The sequence below is a fragment of the Coturnix japonica genome, chromosome 4, assembly GCF_001577835.2.
Source record: "Coturnix japonica isolate 7356 chromosome 4, Coturnix japonica 2.1, whole genome shotgun sequence".
NCBI classification, from domain to species: domain Eukaryota; kingdom Metazoa; phylum Chordata; class Aves; order Galliformes; family Phasianidae; genus Coturnix; species Coturnix japonica.
In genome coordinates this window covers 8953340-8968766 of record NC_029519.1, presented here as the reverse complement: position 1 = coordinate 8968766, position 15427 = coordinate 8953340, and positions in this window count along the sequence as shown.

Here is a 15427-nt window from a genome sequence, read left to right as displayed (position 1 = left end):
TTGAATGGAGGGTGTGGTTTTTTTGTTTAAACTCTACTGCTGAGCAGATTCTAATATCACAACAATAAGGATATAGAAAATGAGACTGTAGACTGGCACAATTAAATTGACTATCAACTATGCAACATTTGTAGTCAGCACAAGCGCGAACCAGACACATCATGTTGGTGGACTAAAAAGTCAAACTAACTCCTTGGCCTCATATTTTTCTTGTGGTAACTATACCTTATACAGATGAAATTTTGTGTGAGAATCATTATTTCTGGAGTAAAAGCTTAAAAAAAAAGGTTGACGGACTCAGCAGCAGGGTTTGAAATTGTGGAAACCACAGCCTCTTTCATCTGTTGCATGTAAAGAAGTCTGATGAAAGGATATTATAGAGTACTGACAAGGACCTAATTCTGATCCAAGTTTTGTCATTATAAATCATGAGTAATTCCAGAGACTGCAGTAGACTCTTATCACTGTTAAACATCTGTAAGTCAGATCAGTACTGAGACTAATAAATACATTCAAAAATGCATAATTAAAACAGTGATTTCACATCACTGATGAATTTTAGTCAAGGATTTCTTCAAGGATGCTTTTCTCACATTAGCATTTGACGTTAGTAAGCAATGAATTATTCCATTTTTTCTTCCCAACATCTGGGACACTTCCTGCTTTATTTGCTACTTGCTGAGCACTCTGCAGGAAATATTAATGAATCTTGGGTGTTAAAGTATAGGCCTTGTGGATCACACACAGAGGCAGTGTTGCACAGTAGACTCTATGTGCCTTGACATTAAGAGACTTGATTTTGGTGAAGTAAGATAATGGGAGATTTGTCAAATAGGTGGGAGACATGGGAAGTTGGGATGCTACCCAAAGATGAATTCTCTGCAGCACTAGCTCATGTCAGGAGATAGTTATTCTCTTCAGTAATAATGCAGATTGAGGACATTAACTGTAAGATAACCAAAATGCCACTTAGGTATATAACTCCATTCTGGAATGGCTTACTTTCACCCAGCAGGATTTACAAAGCATTCTACTTGTTCTGTGCATCCAGAAGAATCCAATGAGGTAGTGCTTTCGCCTTGGTTATGCACACTTTCAACACCTCAAAGAACGCATGTAAGGAAATGTCTGCAGAAAGAATGTCTCCTTGTGTCAACTGGTCATCACCAGTGCTCTGGGTCCCAACCTTCCAGACATCCCATAGCCCACATGGGAAGAACAAGGTGCTCAGGATTTACCTCCCACTGGACAGGGGTATAAGAGGAGAAAGTTCCCACAGACTCTGCCCTGCCAGCTCCTGCTTGGCAGCACAGCTCTTATCATGCTGAGTCAGTGTGTTTGGAGGCACCTCAGCACTCACACCGAGTGCTGCCTGGGAACGTGCTGATGTGACGCAGGTGGAAGAGGGCACAGATGTGTTGCAGCAAATGAAGGGAGGAACAAAATTAAAATAAACAAGAAAATATAAGCTAGCTCCATGCTTGGTGCACAGGGCCGTACATTACCACAGGATTAAGCTGTATCAGCCAGAGTACATTTTACAAGAGTGCACAGCACCTCAATCCTATAATCAATAAGCTGTACATGCTGCAGCACAAAGAGCTCTTATCTGGAATACCACTTTGAATTTAGTGAATTTATTTAATCCCTGATGCCTGCAGAGCATCAGTCCTCTCTTCTGGGTTAATTTATTTATTCCGGTGATCTATTTTTAGTCTTTCAACTACTTGACATTTGAGAAGTACATTATTTTCCCCCCTACTTCCTTAAAAAAAAACACTCCTGAATTGAAAAAAAACCAAAACTTTACCTATAGAAATGTATTTGTATCCTCATTCACTCACCACTCTTTCTCTTGGGACACAGAGCCCCGTCACCATACACTGAAAGGATCAGGGAAGGCTCCTTGCCACCCTGCTTGGCTGAGCCTGTCTCCACACCAGTGCTGAGTGTTCAGAGGGTCTCCTCTCTTTCTTCTCATCTCTTTCCCATGAATACTTTCTCCACCTCTACAAAACAATTATCTATTTTTAAGGTGTATCCAAGGTGCTGCATTTAGCTCCGGAGTTGTAATGAGTGCATGTGATGCTCTCATCTTCTAGAACTTAGTATTTCACAATCTCACAAACTCTTTCCTGCATCCAAAAGATGCTATGATGGTACAATAGTGATTATTATCAGAGCTGTAAAGGATGCACTCTAATTAACCCAAATGGCAGATAGTGAACATTTGGTTCTGGAAGAATACACTGAAGTTTGATAAGTGTTAGGTCTGCAAAGAAGAAAAAGTATTATTGCCCGACCTTCACTGAGTAGATTAATGATGGCTTCATAAAAGCAAGGGAAAAATAAATAAAAATAAAAGAGCATCTGTGTGAAAAACACAGGATTAATTATATTTTCCATATCTGTCTTCCAATATTTCACTGGCAACCAACGAATGCTGAGAAGAAAGAGCCACCCCCAGAACAGGGACATTACCCAGGCAAAATATATTACCTGCTCTCAGAAGTCTTTTTACAGTCACAGAATGTAATTGTTTCCCCATTTCAGATGCTTTCAGTAATCTTTCATACTTTTCTCTGGGTTAAAAAACAGTCTGTGGGAGGAGTCATTCACCAGAGCACACGGCACTGCTGCTTGGATGACATGCAATGATCTGCTTGAGGAGCTGGGGATGAAATTCTGTCCTTTAAGGGCTCGAATGATCATGGTGTGTGGTGAACAAATGGTGTTCATTCTGAAATGGAGGTATCAATTTTGAATCTCTCCCTACAAAAAACAACAACAAACAACAAAAACAACCCAAAAAACTTAGGGAAATCTATCAATTTAGGCAAATTAGCCACTGAATTACCCCCAGTGATTGCTGAGGTGGATCCTTTGCTCATATGCAATGACATATCAGATCAGCTCTCACACAGAGTCTGCCTCCCAAGCCACACACTGCACTCCTAGGATCAAGGTCATTACCAAGCGAGCCCAGTAATTAGCTCCAAAACCCAACCGTTAATCACATTTATTGCATTATTCTTGCATCACATCCCAACAGCGTTCTTTCCACTAAGTAAATCCCAACGCTGGGAGAAATATTTCAGTCTTATAAACAATAAATTCTCTTATAAACAATAAATTAATCTATCAAATGAGCAACAAAGAGGCACTTTTCATGCTTTCATCTGCAGCTGTCTGACTTCACTCACCCAATTTATACAATTTGGAGTGGGAAGAACCCATCCTACCATGAACCCTGGGGGGGTTTTTTCCTGCAATCTGGTTCTGCAGGTCAAGAACTCTTCCACAACATTCCCTGTGCATTGTGAGAATCGGTTACGCTAACACAAACACCCTCACTTTACACATTAAATATATATAAAATGACTGCCTTTCTCTGCAGAGAGCCTTGCCTGTGCCACAGCCACTTCAAAGGCTTCAAAGCAAAGGTGCCTGCAGCGAGGGCTGCGGCTGGGAGCAGGAATGCTGCTTTCAGCTGACACCAGAGCTTTCAGGATCTTAGGGCATGACGCATTTTTTCATTCATTTCAAATTAATTTAATTGGAAAAAAAAAAAAAAGATTTGAAGGAGAAATAGGGGACTGGGCGCCAGGCAGCAGCTCCAGCGATTCTTGTTGGTGCCACTCCTCCATGTTAATGCATTGGTTCTGCAGGCAAAAATAGACAGACAGCTTTGCTCTGAGATGAGCCACAAAGCTGTCTGCTGGATGGACAGATCCTGTGCACATCACAGGCAGGAGATGAGGGCTGTGCTGTGGGTGTGAATGCAGTTTTATAGTGGGATGCAGTATCCCACGCTGCCTACATAACAGTAACACATAGGGAGGAAATCCTGCTTTTTTTACACCACAATAGAACTTCCCTATCCCATCCCATAAAACAAGGAGAGAAGATATGCAAGCTTAACACCATGATTTACATCAAAACACAACCACTGATACACACCAATATGGGTGCCTCATACCTGGAGGTGCTCAAGGCCAGCTTGGATGGGGTACTGAGCAGCCTAATCTGGTGGGGGCATACTGTGATGCCAGCTACAGGGAATCTTGCATTTCTCTAGGCCTGGCTGGCAGCCCTGTCACCTCCTGGCTGCATGCCCTCTGCAAGGCTGCTTACTCTGTCGTTTAGCCAAACCTCTGGTTAGTTTGAATCAGTGGAGCATCACGACTGTATTGATTTCATTGATTGCGAGTCCTGGGCTCTGCCCAGCCTCAAGTCTGAACCACCGGGCAATGTTAATCACTACAAAAGATAATTGTGTTGGCTTTTGCTGGAGGGAGAACAAAAAGGTTTCTTCCACAGAACTCCTAGAAGTGCTCTCAGAAGAGAAAAAAAAAGCACATTTTAGGTGCTTTCTCCTCCTTTCCCTGGTTTTGGCAGCAGCCTGTAAAGGTACGACTGGAAAAGCTGTGCCTGTAGTGCTGTATTTCACATTCTCCCAATGGCTGGGCTACAGCAGATTTTGGCAAAAGCATTCTATGGAAATATAAAAAATTCATACAAAAATTAAACAGAAAGTTGTGGACAAGTCTCCAGCCAAGGCCACTGGAAAAATAGATGTAAAGGCTAAGTGCTTGGGATGGAGTGTTGGGAGCATCCTAAGCAGGAAGAGGGCTTGTGTCTTGCTTCACTGGAACGTGGTTCTGACCTAAATTATAATAAAACTCAGGGCAAAAGCTGAATCAGTCATTTAATTTAGCAGTGAAATCATAAGCGAAGCACTACACTACCTGGTGAAGGGTGCAGTGATTTCTAATTATGGATTATACAGCTAATCAGCACCAATCAACATTTTATGATCTTGACTTAATATTTAATATAATGTTAATTATAATTGCTTTTGCCATAAACTGTGTCAAACACTGGTCGTGCTCTGCTCCCGGCGTGCCGCGCGGCTGGGGCTGCTGGGGAGGGAGCAGCTCCCCCAGACCTGGCAGCCCCCGCCCGCTGCCTCTGCCATCAGTCCTGGTGCTAATTAAGTGGCAGTGAGGCTCAGCCTTATTAGAATGGAGTTTTTATCTCACATAAGTACCTTCCAGCTACAAACAGGGGAAGTTCATTTAATTAAAAATAATTTTAGTGTAAGTTAATGTGAGCACAGTTCAATGACTCTGAAATATGTTTAATTTTTTTTCTTTTTTTTTCTTTTTTTTTTTCCTTGCAAAGCACAACAAGAGGCTGCAGGGAAAAAAAAAAAAAAAAAAGAAAGAAAGAAAGAAAGAAAGAAAGAAAGAAAGAAAGAAAGAAAGAAAAAAAAAGAAACAACAAACATAATCCGGACAATACAGTCAAACTGGTTCTGTGCATTTAGAACTCCCCAATTTCCTCTTCTGATTCCTGCTCAAAAATGCTGGGTATTGCATCTGGAAGCTTTGTCTTCACTTAACCTGGAAGGCTGTGGTCAATGAGAAAATGCTTTAAAGATTTTCTTCTACATTGCTCTTTTCAGAAAATCTTTTTACAACCTGGAGAGAAAGAACCATACAATTATTAAGGTTGGAAAAGACTTCTAAGATCCAACCATCCACCTACACTAATATTGCCCACTAAACCACATCCCTGAGCACCATATCTCTACAGTTCTTGAACACCTGCAGGGATGGTGACTCCCCCACCTCCCTGGGCAGTCTGTTCCAGTGCCCAACCACTCTTTCAGAGAAGAAACTTTATCCTAATATTCAAGCTATTGTCCCTGGTGACCATTTACAAATGACTTTCAGCATCCCTAACAGAGATGTATCAGGAGGAGCATGGCTCGCTTAGAGCGCATCCACATTTTACAGCAAAGGACTTGTAAGCAAAATACAAAACAAGAAATCCCTTCCTACTTTGAACCTTTCACCATCTCACTGGATACATCAGAAACATTTATGAAATTCAGAGCTTCTGATTACAACTGAAACAAAGGATACTGAGCGGGTATTTTATAGGTAACTGAACTTTGGCAAAGGGACATTGTCTCTAATGACAGATACTTTTCTTGCACATTACTTCATCAAAGTTTTTCATACTCTTTAAACTCATCCTCTTTTAACATGAAGCTCATTGGATATACAAAACTGTTGGTCTGAGAAGTAAAATCCCCTAACAGCCAAGCCAATAACACGTGCATCTTTGGGGTGCTTGGGTCTTTACAAATAAAACTGATGTAGTTGAGTCAAACTGCCTTATATGCTCCTAACATGACATGGCTTCAAGGAGATGACTTGGAAATGTTCTCCTCTCTGTCTCATTATCAAGCACCAGTAAGTATATAAAGGGCATATAAGCTGTATGTCCACAGAACACATGCCTACCTACACCCAGAAGTTCAGGCTGGCTCCCATACGTATCACAAGTGGGCAAGTTCCTTTCCAGCCCTGGGGCCACTTTACATTCTCCTGCCATTTCACACAGTCCCAGTGTCTGCTCAGGCCTTCTGAAGTCCATATTTCAACTCTTTACTAGTTCGGCTGAACAAATAAATTGAAGTGAATAATTCACCCACTGGATTTCACCCCTTTTTCAGTATACAATTTCCTTTGATGGAATCATTATTCACAATTATTTACTGAATAGCTTTAGTAAATAATTCTCTGGCTGTAGATGGGTGTTGAGCATTTTGCTGCAATTATTTAATGGTTGAAATGTAAGCTCTGTGGTAAGTATGACCGCTCACAAGTTGCATCCCTAACCTCATGTCTATGCTTGAGAAGCACATGAGGTCATTAGTCCTCCATGTACAGAGCAACCAAAACAGCCCTGACAGACACAAGGTTCTGCTCTAATTTAAATGTGGGGAAAAGCACCATTTGCAGCACTGCTGGGGCTGACACCTGAGCAGACTCGAGAGATTCGGTGATCTCTGAGTTGGCCAAATTATGGCTGATCCCGTCAACAGAATGAGACCTGGCCATCAGCTCCAACCTTTCAGTTATGAGTTCATGCAGGGCATTTTCCAGTCTGCATTTTTTGCTGGCAGGTGTGTGCCTAACATCTCCCTGAGGCAACAGAACACTAATTGGAGTTAAAAATATATCAGCTTCTCCTTAAAAAATGTGTATGTTTGGTTTATTGTTGGTGTGACTGCTTAGCCAAATCTGCAGTGACAATGCAAAGACCCTTACAATGGGGACACTGCTTTTCACCTTGCTCAGAACTTGAGCAAGGAGACAAGATCCTCACAGCTAATAGCTAAACCCATTGACTTTCAAATGCAATGTATCAGACTTCTGAACATATACAAATCTCTTGTGCTGCTTTACTGTTTACCTTCTCACAGCTCCCATTAACTTAATATTACCTTCAAGGAAATTATTCCCACCCCTCTTCCCACCCCACAGCTACACCCCCATCAGTGTAACTTGCCGTCAATCATACAGTTATGTAAAATAGTTATACCACCATAATACCTCTGGTATTGCTACATCAGGGCCCAAGAGACAAACTCCTTTCATCCATTAAAGAAATTATAACATATGAAGTCCAGTTACATATGAAATTACATATGAAGTCCAGCTCCCAGAAAAGGTTAATAAAAGCCCATAACTCTGGTGTGAGTTGAACGTGGATGGGGTCAGGCAGGAATTTCTCCTGTGAGCAACACCGCGTATCCTCTAGTTTTGCTTAAACCAAGGAATGACCTCCCTGGAGGGCTCGGAATCTCACGTTCTCATTTTGAAAGGGGATATTTATCAACCAGCCACTCTCTGTCCTTGTACTTGCATGGCACAGACTCAGTTTGCCCTGTGAAGCCCTACACATCCCCAATGACCGCTGGGACAGTGCTGTGCCACGCACGCTGGCACTGTGTATGACAGCCCTACCACCAACAAGGCTGTTTTGCTGGGAAGGGTGTCACCTGTTTATTTGCCAGAAACGAAGGCGGGAATTCTAAAGAAGAGGAGAGTCCTCAGCAATATCTGCATGCAGGCGGGCACGGTGCAGAACGCTGGAGCCAGAGGAGCCCAACATGCTGGGAGCGCAGTGCATGCGGCTGCTGGTGGCGGAGGGAATGTGCAGCGCGTGCGATAAGCGTGGCCGTGCAGTATGCCATCAGTGCTACCTAAAAGCAAATGAAACTGGCATAAATAATTGTGCTGTAGAAAGCCTTTCTGTTGCACCTTGCCTATCACTGACAATTTACATATCTTAGGAAAACCTTTGTCAGCTTCTGTCATTTCTGCACTATTATGTGCCTTTCTGGATAATTACCAGTTAATGTGAAAAAGCAGATGGAAAAAACCTTGAAATTTCTGATAGAGAATCCTCAAACCTCTCCCCTTATCTGTGCACAGCAGCTTCCTGATTTCAAAAGAAGTTTGAAAACCTTTGTTAAAAATGTCCCTGATTCCCAGTTTGAATGAACCAAATGACATTCAGCTAAAATTATTCAGCTTTTTCCACAATTAAATTCCATTATCGTGAACTGCCAAACTAAAATGGAAGGTCTCTTAACTAATGTGGCAGTTGTTTGCTTGCATTTTTCCTGGTGCGTATTGTATAAAACTGTGTGAAGTAGACATAGGAGGATAAACAATAACTGCAATTTTGCATCAATGAGTGGGGCATTTTTAGACCCATCATTATGGGAACGCATTGGGGTTGGTACGTTTTCTCTCTTCCTTTTTCCCTTTTTTTTTTCCTTAGCCCCTTTTCCTGAAAAACCCCACTGAGACTGATTGGATATTGCACCAAACTTAAGGAGCTGTGAGTGGTGATGGTTTGTGTTTCAGTCTCATATGTGATTTCTCTATGCCATTTCTGGTGCCGAGCAGATGCTCACTTCCCCTCTCCCTGTTAATAAAGCCAGTACTTAAGGGAAAGAATTTTGCTTAAAAAATAGTGTTCTCGTGGGCAGAGGAATGGTTCTCATGGTTCCTCCATTGGGTTTTCCTTCATTTTTCTCTGTGCTATAAGGTCCTTATAGCCTTTTTTTTTTTTTTTTTTTAAGATCAGAAATATATATTGGGTGATCTGAGCAAAAACCTTTCTCAAAACTATGCCCTTAAGCCAGGGCAGAAAATGGAAGTAAAGAAGAGCCAATGAGTAAATGGGAGATGATAAAATAACCTGGTGCCATGATGTTGTCTCAGAGAGCCTCATAGACAAAAGCCTATGGCTGCCTGACAGTCCTGCTGCTTTATGCTGGTGGTGCTTCTCCTCCTGCCTGGCATTTAGCACCTCCATCCCCATAGAATGACATTTCATATACTGATTAAAATCATTGTCTTTCATGGTGGGAAAAGTTTGTTCTTCAAAGTAAAAAATGATTAAAAAAATGCTGTTGCAAAAAGTGATGCAAAGCAGATGAATAAAAACAACAAAAAAAGGTTTTAATTCCATTATTTTCAATTAGCTCTTTAATTTGATTTAAGTCATTTGCACTTGTTGCCCGTTTTGCATCTCTTATTGTCCAGCATTTTATTTCACACATCTAACAGTATTAAATCAAACTGTTTTCAAGTCTTTGCCTTCTTTTGAAGCCTCTTGAAAGTCTAAAGCAGACTCAAAAAAAAAAAAAAAAGAAAAAGAAAGGAAGAAAAAACAAACCATATTAAAAGCGAACTTTCATCTCTGTGCAGGTTATTTGTAATCAGACCTTTCTCATCAAGGGCTCATTTCATACATGTTTGTGACTGGGGAATTATTAAGACCACCAGCGCATCTTGTTCAAAATATCATCCAGGTTTTGTGTTTTTCCACTTTTCCCATATTTTGCCTTGCTGTCATGACAGCCTACCATCCTGGCTCAGTCTCTGGGCTAGGCTTGGTGCAGCTTCTCCTCTGCTCAGCACTTTAGCATGGCCCCAAGTGAGACCATCAATCCATAGCGCACTGTGGTGCACTGTGCTCTGCAGCCACATGGTTTAAGGGGATTGGTGGTGATGAGTAAGTGCTTGGACTAGATGATCTTGGTGGTCTTTTCCAACCTTAATGATTCTATGGTTCAGCTTTTTTGTGTCCTGAATTCATGCCTAGACAATGCTCCAATACTTGCATTGTTAGAACTTCATTATAAGGAACTCAAGGGCTTTCCTGAGCAGGAGGGAAAAGAGAATGTGTTTCTTAGTGGCTGAATTTGAAGTTTGCCCTGTATCCCACAACATCGATTTCCCAGCACTCTACCCAGACCCCTTACACCGAGGGGTTTGTCTTGCAGCAATGACATTTTTACCCAGTAGCAACCACCCCCCAGCACTGAGTGATGATGGCTGGGACTGATTTGTGCACATGCAGTATCATTCTGCCTGAAACTGTACTTTTCCCTTCTCATCCTAGAGAGGCATGAGAAATAAAGGGGAAAGAAGAAATGCATTTAGGCTGTTCAGAAATTAAGACGTTTCTTTTTATGCTCAGTTCATTGAAAACTATTCATGGATTTTCACACCTGCATCTGAGAAGCCCAGAGGTGCAGTGCTTCCATATTCGATAATCATTTTGCACGTGTCATTCTGTAGGTAGTAGAAAAGTATTTTTCCTTTTTTTTTTTTTTTTTGTTTTTTTTTTGTTTTTGAGTGGATGTGGGAGTGCTAAGAAAGGCTCAGAATACTCTGCCTGTGGGAGAGATGGAAACTTTCCTTTTATAACTGAGAACTTGCTGAAAGTTTGCCATTGAAAGTGGCTGTACATTCCCATCTGAGTAATACATATGGAGATTCATCTTAATAACTACTGATAAAAAGGCTTTTCTCTCAGTCCTAACAGCAGCCTGACCTTTGGGAAGAAGCAGCAGCAAGACACCAAGCTTCAATAATGCTCCTGGGAGTCTCAGGGAGTGCTGGGTGCTCCTCAGCACTAGCTGTTTGAAATATACTCCTCCTTGTCATGTAAGATGGAATTAAAATATCTTTGGTGAGGCAGACTGGTGTCATCAGTGCAATTTTACATTTGAAACTTCTGATCCCAAATGAGACCTGTACAGTGACAATAACATAAAGATGGTAGTAAATATCCTAACGGTTATTTACAGGAAAAACTCATCTGCATGGAAGCCTTCAGTCTGCTGGGAAACACTAAGGCAATCTCCACCAAGGAGCATATCCAAGAGATGCTGCCTTAGTGGTGGTCAGCCCTTAAATGAGGTCTAGAGGAGGTGGAGTCAAGCTCCATCCCTTCCAGGAGCACAGCTAAATTGCTCCCACCTGTGCTCCCACAGCTGACCCGACACTTGCCTCAGCTGATTAATCAGAGGTTCAGGCTGTGATTACCCATTTCCCATACAGGATCCCTTTTGCCAGCACTGGTTTACAGACCCCACCAACACAGCTTGCACCATTTACATGCCTCTTCCCCTTGGGATGCAGTTGCATTCGTTTGTATGCTTAAGACACCAGCACATATATTCTGTCTCAAACTGCTAATAAGACTCTCAAAAAGGCTATATTAAAAAGCAAAACAAAAAAAAACAAACCAAAACAAAAAACCAAACTGAACCAAACACGGTATTTCTCATCACAGTCTCACAGTCTTCCTTTTGCCTTAGGGATGCTGTAAATGTAAGGTTTGTTCTGAGTGTTTTGAAGTTCCAGCACAAACTGATTTTGTTATCCTTCTCTGGAAACCCTCAGCAGCCTAAAGACATTTGTGTAGGTTTTCCTTCCCTGCACGCTAGGACATCACTCTTGTTATTAGGATTGATTTTGATTATACTAAATGATGCAGATGGGGAGAGTTTGCCTCCTATATAATCATATTTTACCAAAGTGCCCATAATTATGTTTAAGTTTTCCCCACCTTCACGCATCAATACTGGAAAGCAGAGTGAAACAAACCTGTTTATGGGATCCAGCCAGGACAGAAATGGCACAAAGTATCACACTGACACAAGCATCCACAAATTCAGCCTTTTTCCCACAAAACTCTGGGAGCTGAAATGGGGGCTCTTCCTTCTGGTGTCTCCCTCGGGAGGTGGCCCATCAGGGAGACATCCCCCAGCAGGTGGATATCCCACCACAGGACCCTTGCACAAAGGAGAAGCCCTTCAAAGTCAAGCCTGCTTATCTCAAAGGCAGCATTCCCTCTCTGATCTCCCATCAGTAGTGCTGTATCAGGCCAGCCTTGTTCTTCTGAATGCTTCTCACTGTGATGGGTGCGTTTGAATAGATGCAGGAGTTTCTCTGGCCAGAGCAGCATTAGGTATTTTACACAAGAGGAAGAAAGACTCAGGTGCCCACCTCAGACACTGCAATTCTCCCAGATCGTGCAGATGAATTTTTTTCTATATATATATTTTCCATGATGTGAGGAAAAGCTCAGCAACTACAGAATCCACCACACTATTGCAAAGAAAACTGTGTGGTATCTCAGTGGGCTCTCCAATTCCACCAAAAGCAAAGCGTAAATGTTACTTTCTCCCAAGACATCCCCGCTCCTTCTGTTCCATTACTGCTCCATCTATAAAAGGACCCTGATTAGAACTGTGGCCTGTTGTTTGACGAACCAGGAATCCACACTTCCTGTGATTTTCCTTTCTTCATCCTCTTTCTCTGTGTTTATATGTCATATTCAGTAAAGTCTCTCTTTTATTGAACATCTGTTTTGTACATAGCAAGCTTATTCAAACTCGGCAGGAAAGCACCTTTACTCCAAAATAAATTAAAACAATGTATGTGCCTCTGGCCAATAGATCACTGGATGGGAATCATGAATGCACGTTTGTGGATATTTGATGGGAAGTTTATCATTTAAATGATGAAAATACAGTACTTCAACATATGGATCATTCTGAACTGCTCTGTTTCCTTTCCAGTTGAAGAATCATTGTGCATTTAGAGGAATTAGATAAAATTAAGAATTTAAACTGGGCTGCTAGTAGAAGCCATTATCGAAAAGTGAGAATGTAAAAACAAGAATCAGGGATGCAATCTGACTTTGAGATGTTTGTGGAGGCCCACACTGGATTAGATTGGTTTAGATTCAGATGGTGCAAACAGTGGGCAAAGAAGCATAATAATGGAATTAAAGAATTAAAATAAATATTAAAATACAGAGAGGCCCTCTGCAAAGTACACCAGTGACCACATATGCTTGGGATCTTATGACTTCATGTTTTCCCTGATGTTTTTTTCTGATTGCCAAAAATAATCCAGCTGGCCTCCTTGGTGATCCGGAGTGAACCATTGCCATGGCTCTGTAATGTTTTTCCCCCCTTCTCACACACCAGCTATAACAATTTCCATCACAAGAGATGTTCTCAGCTTTGGGGATGTGCGAGGTGTGTTCTAGCAAGGGAGTCCTTCTCTAAAGCAGACCCTAATTCATGAAGCAGTTTAGCAACAGTGAACTAAGTACTTTAACCAGGGAATAAACACAAGTATGTTGAAGTCCAAAGTCATTTAGAGTATTGAAGGGATTACAGATCACACTTCTGATTGATTTTCAGTTATTAACACCTCTTTCAGTACTTGGCAGCATGGAAGAAACCTGCCACTCCATGCCCAACCAGTTCATGCCAGTGTCAGCATCACAATGTTGAAACACAAAACACAACTGCTTAATTGGCACCATGAGTTTTAAAGCAGACACATTTAGCAGATATTCTTTAGCCTGAATTTTCTGCTGAACGCATTTTACAGACATCAGACTCTTGCAAGAATTCAGTAAAACACACTCCTTTCTCAGAATTAGTTCCCAGCAATTTTTCACAAATATCCTGCAATGTGAGATTTATGAACTACATTTCGCAGCTACATTTAAAGTATAAATTATTACCCTGTGTTCTTTCAGTGAACTTAGTCCATTAAGGAAGCAAGTTCACTGCAGAGTATGTCTACTATGGATAAATATATACTTATATATGTAAGTGTAAATTAAATTGCTACCCTGGAAAGAGAAGTAATAGTACAATGGGCTCATAAAATCACACATCTGTGTCATGAACAGTGCTGCTAATGACAGAAAACACTATTGGAGACAGAAGCAGAAAATACACGTTGTGTTGCATTTTTCTCCTTAATGTGCTATAATTTCCAAAAGACAATATGTCAAAATTATGTTTTGCTCTGCAAGAACATGGGGCCAGAGGCCCTCCATGTTTTGCCATCCCTGTGTGCAGTGGGGCAGGACCCCAGCCCAGCAGGCTGGGGACACAAAGGGGTGTCTGGTGCCGCAGCCCTGCTGGGAAAATGCCCATTGTGTTTTTGTAGCGAAACAAGAGTTTTTCCTGGCGAAGTACAGCGATTTCAGGCCATGTGTCATTAACGCTCTGCTGTAAATTTGTGTTTGTCTCCCACATACAGCTCTGCCACAGCTGGCACCATGGAAAGCTGCCTCGCTGGCATGGCTTTCCAATTGGATTTATTGTCAGAGGCAAAAGCTACCAGCAGCCTTGTAAAGAGGACCTGGTCTGGTAGACACCTCTGCCGTAATCACTTGCATGAGAGCAATCACACCTCTGTGGGGCAGACACTTAACAATCTATTATATCGTAATTAAGTTTGGCCGTGTTTACACTGCTCGATGATGATGCATAAAGATTAATTTACCTCTCCACCCCCACTGCAAGAATGTACTGCTGCAGCACCCCATTAAAAATGGAAAGAGCAATAAAGTCTCCAATTATTTTATATTGCCTTAAGTCTATCAGAATTCATCACTTTATGCACCATTACTTTAATTTATTGGTTTATCATCTATTGATGTAGTAGCAATTATCACAAGTCATTCTATATATGTTTTTAAATATGATGATGACGTCTTCCATGGAGAAACAAGCCATGATAACACCTTATTTAGAGTCTGTAAATTTAAGGAGGATGAAGAAAGCTAAGGAATTGCTTTTAGCTACAAAAGGTGCAGAGAGGCAACTAAAATTGGATTCCTTTATACTTCTTAAGGCTCAAAATTAAAGAAGCCTGAACTTACCAGCACCTGAACACTGCAATTAGCACAAAAGCACAAATGCACAGGTTGAACGTCATAGTTTGATTTTCTTTAAATATTGAATAGAGATCTGAATATTAATTAAAGATCTTGGCTCTGATTCAGCAAAAGACTGAAATTCATAACCAGCTTCTGCGCATATTCACTTTTTCATCGATTTTTGAGGGTTTGTTGATTGCAAGCTGTGCATGGGTCGCTTGTTCAACCAAGTGCCATGGCAAGAAAAGTCACATCTGCTGTAGGGAGCTCCTGAAGGAAGTGCTGTTCCAGATGAGTCCTTCAGCATGCAATTGCTGAGGAGAAAGTAATAAGTTCACCCTGACACAATTACAATGTTGAGATGATCTTATTTATGTCTGAGTTTTCTGACAAATTAAAGAAACTGCTCCTGGCAGATGCAGACTCTTCTTTCTCACTCATGGCATTTTGAGGGTTTTTGAGCTCTTATTGTTTCTGGTCTGGGACTTGGTGTTAGCAGAGCGAAGCTAATGCTAGCTATGCTGGAAACAGCATTCCTAGAGGGACAGATTTCTTCTCCCATTCATCA